The sequence below is a fragment of the Gymnoscopelus microlampas genome (assembly GCF_963454915.1).
Source record: "Gymnoscopelus microlampas genome assembly, chromosome: 17".
Lineage (NCBI taxonomy): Eukaryota > Metazoa > Chordata > Actinopteri > Myctophiformes > Myctophidae > Gymnoscopelus > Gymnoscopelus microlampas.
The window spans coordinates 334,058-338,637 of NC_139954.1; the positions used below are offsets into that span (position 1 = coordinate 334,058).

A 4,580-nucleotide genomic window follows, 5' to 3' on the forward strand; every position below is an offset into this window, starting at 1 on the left:
GCTGAAAATTTATATCGGGTTGACGTCATAGTACAACATTGGCTCAACGTTAGAGTACAATCAAAATATGACATATTTCTAACGTTGTAATCACGTTGTATTTTAGTTGAGAATAAAATGTCAATCCAACATTAGCAGGACGTCAACCTCCAGAGTTACCTTGTCACGTAGATATCTTGTCACAACAAGATATCAACGTTAAAATAACGTCCTGTGCCCACTGAGTGGGCGGTGGGAACAGGACATCTTCCAGACGTCATTTTGACGTCGATATCTCATCATCACGACGTCAGACAACCAACAACAAATTACATCTTGTTTCAGTGTCAAGTTTTACCAAGGTGAAAATACAATATCAGACAATATTATTTGACAAAGTTTAATAAAACAACATTATTAAATATTTTTTAAACTTGTAATTGGCACATTTGAATAGGTAGTATAAACAAACAGAAATTACAAGTCATATTGTTGTCCAAACAGTTACAGGTTTGGTGAATAGGTTCAGAGCCCAAAGTGCCTTTGTAGGAAAATGATTCCATTTGTGAAACTTTAAAATAACTAAACAGTACAAATCAATAAAAACAATGAAGTGCATTCTTTGAGGCATGTCTATAACATATGCACCAAGGGCAAAAACGTTAAAAAGAGAGAGAAATAACACTGAGCTCCCGTAAATCACTTGGAGAGTCTTCTCTGCATCATTCTGTTTAATTTGTTGAGGGTTGCATTCTTCTTTAGTTCCCCTAAAGATAAATGACAGAAATAAGCTATTTTAATAACTCTAACTTGATTTTTACATTATGAAACATCTTTAATGACTGACAGATATCTGTTCAAAAGTTTGGAATCAGTGAGAAATTATGATTTTTAAATTAACTGAGTTTGCAGATATGAGTACTGTCTCTGATGGAAGGGCCATCACAATTGCTTGATCTAAATCCTATGTTGGGAACAGCTATACCGTAAGGTTCATGAGAAGTTTTATACAAACCAGTCTCAAAGTACGGCAAATTCTACTGAAAATATGGGGTGAAATTTGACCTGGATATCTAGAGAATATGACATCTAGAATGCCTAAGGTCTTTAAAGATATTGCTGCACTTGGTGGATTATTTAATGAACAGAAATGTTGAAGAATATAAGTTATTATTATTATTATTACCCTTATTATTATTATTACCCTTATTATTACCCTTATTATTATTATTATTATTATCATCAGTGTCTTGGCTGTACTTACTTAATTTTCACAGTGATTCCAAACTCTTGAATTTAGGCATAACTGCCAACGTATATAAAAATAATCAACATTTTGTAGCACTCCTTTTTGAATTTGAAAGATAACGGAAAGGTCAAGGAAAAGTTACATCGGGCAATTAAAATGTTTAACTTACCATATGCAACGTCAAAAAGACACAGGCCCCGGGGACTTATTCTTGCCATGATGTCAACAAAGGTTGTACTGGAGTGTCAATTCATGTGACATGAGGAACGGCATCATTCTTCTGGGTGCATTATCCAATGAATTACCTCCTGAGTATGGTAAAAGTCACAGGAAGGAAAATGCCATATTAAGTGGACAGCTAAGATATTATTCTATCGTTACACCTCTTAAGGTCTTTAAACACCAGGGACATGACGAATAAATTATACAAATACTTCTTTAGAATATATTGATGCTATCGCATCAAAACTATTCATATACTGTAGATGATGCCTCATTTTTATAGCCGTTAACCTGATGCCTTTAATAGCGGTGAAAAATCAAACTTGTTTTAAATCAAAATTATGTTGCTTTATTGTCAAATAATAGTGAAGTTCAGTGTGGAGGTACTTACCCGATGTATTCTACTTGAGAGGACCTTCCACCTCTTGATGTACCACATCTAGCATGAAAATAAGAAATACACAACACATTATGAATGAAAAATATACTTGACGCAAGATAGAGACTTCTCACAATGGCCTCATGCCGTGGCACAACTACTTCAGAGAAAACCCAAGAAGAAATTGTATTGTGAACCCAGTATGGTGAATTATATCGAATCGTTGGTTGAGTGAAACTTCACATCCCTACCCTTTCAATATTAACGCTATAAGACTGCTTTTACATTACACTGCTGACTGTAGACTAATGTTTACTAGTTTATCTGTGCCTGTTATGTTTAACTGTGTCAAAAAACTATCATCAGGATGCCCACAGCCCTGTGGGAATTTATAACTCAATTCAAAATGTTCCAGGAAAGTCACTACCGTGGGAAACCTGAATCATCTAATTCAATATATATTTTTAAATTACAACCAATTTAAAGCATATTACCCCTCAAATTAACGCCCTGATATTATACTTACTTCGGACTTGGTGGAGGCTCACCAAGTCTTGATCACAGGTGTTTGGAAGCTGAAGTAGCACACGCACACGCACACGCACACGCACACGCACACACACACACACACACACACACACACACACACACACACACACACACACACAAAAAACAGATTAGATAGGCTACCTCTGCCTTCCGAAACATCTGTGGACATTTAAATTCAATATGGGCTGGAACAGCGTCGAAAACGACAGCTACAGTACAGCTACTTCATTATCAGCTACTGTATATCAAGTATCGGTTATGGCAAAATACTAACTGTTCTTCACTCTGTTTGGGCCATTCAACTGTACAGGACTTACTTCAATATTTCAACTTAAGATGGCTTACCAATAGATCTTCAATATAGTGTTTACATTCCTCAGAAATGAAAAAAACTTTGAGAAAACGTTGTATTATAGTTGCTTAACAGCACAAATTAAAACCAACAAAATATCAACGTCTAATGGCGTTAGAATTTAACGTTGTGTAGACGTTAACGTCATAACGTTAAGAAGACATTGGGCTTTCGTCTCAATACCCGACAACAGAATGTCGGTATTCTTTGTCAATTTGACGTTAGCATGATACGTTGAACAGATGTTGGGCATTGGTTACTTACCAACACAACTTAAAACCAACAAAAATCAACATTTAATGATGTTAGAACTTAACATTGTGTGGACGTTAGCATAACGACGTTAAGCAGATGTTGGGTTTTGGTTACAATACCCGACAACAGCAGGTCAGTATTCTACGTCAATAAGACGTTAGCATGATATGTTGAACAGATGTTGGGTATTGGTTACTTACCAACACAACTTAAATCCAACAAAAAAACAACGTTTAATGTTGTTAGAATTTGACATTGTGTGAACGTCAGCATAATGACGCTAAGCAGACGTTGGGTTTTGGTTACAATACCTGACAACAGCATGTCAGTATTCTATGTTAATATGACGTTAGCATGATATGTTGAACAGACGTTGGGTATTGGTTACTTACCAACACAACTTAAAAACAACAAAAAAATTACGCTTAATGATGTTAGAATTTAACATTGTGTGGTTGTTAGCATAATGACGTTAAGCAGACGTTGGTTTTTGGTTACAATACCTGACAACAGCATGTCAGTATTCTATGTTAATATGACGTCAGCATGATACATTGAACAGACGTTGGGGATTGGTTACTTACCAATCAATCTTCAACATAGTGTTTACATTCCTCTATTATGTTTATTTTTTTTTAGGTGGGCTTTACTGTTAGGCTTGGCCAATATTAGACTGAAAATAATGTCTTACAAGCTAATATAATCAAAACTATGATACCTACACAAGGCTATTCAAATGCAACCAACCCTTATGCCTGATTTTTAGTTACACTGCACTGTCTCACACAAAAATCAGGCTGTGAGGCATGTGAGCTTTACCCTTCAATAACACACATTCCCAACTGAAAACATGAAGCATGCATGAACAACAGAACTTCACCTAAAATAAGACATTAGCTTTAAAAGCTGCAATTCAAATGTTTAACTCAGCAGCACCAAGCCAGTGAAGCCACCAACACAAAGCAATGGGGATCAGTCCATCTAGTTAATGCAGTATAGCCTCTTTCTAGTTCCCACTGTTTTGCCACAAAAGGCAGGTACTGTAATCATTTTGGGCAAAGGATTTACTCAAACAATGCTGCCAGTTTCAAAAACATGCAAAGAAAAGGAAAAGAAAAAGAAAACAACAAAGCATGACTGATTTGCAATATGAAGAAATCACCTCACTCGGTCATAAACAGAATGTAGAACTTTATTTTAAAAACAAACAGTCAAATATTTCATTTCAAGTTAGAAGGAAATGAATTATGAACTCACCTGTGCAAAAGATTGTGATTCTAGAAGTCCTGGGATGGTCAAAAAAACATCTCCATGCACAAACAAGTATCTCTTCCTGTCTTCTCTCCCTCCAAATTCAAACTGCAGGCTCCTGCAGCAGTTACTGTTGCCCCGCCCAGTCTGGTGTTATACAACTGTGGTCCCACCCACAAGTCCAATGATTCGTCCAATGAAAGAGCAGAACGTTGCTATACTGCTCAGTGATTTGAGGAGACATTTGACAATCCAGTTTGAAATGTATTATTATGACAACATCCATACAACGTTGCAGTCTAACATCATTAGACATAGATATTTGGTTGGTTTTAGGTTGTGTT

At 36.0% G+C, this 4,580-nt stretch overlaps 1 long non-coding RNA gene across 1 annotated transcript; it reads right to left on the reverse strand.

The window, feature by feature from the left end:
* Positions 1-234: 234 nt before the first annotated feature.
* Positions 235-4,342, reverse strand: LOC311064958. The gene is made up of 5 exons (XR_014602769.1): positions 4,243-4,342; positions 2,356-2,404; positions 1,842-1,889; positions 1,398-1,536; positions 235-746 (listed from the first exon to the last, which is right to left on the reverse strand). It is a non-coding gene; the product is annotated as an uncharacterized lncRNA (long non-coding RNA).
* Between the last annotated feature and the right edge of the window lie 238 nt (positions 4,343-4,580).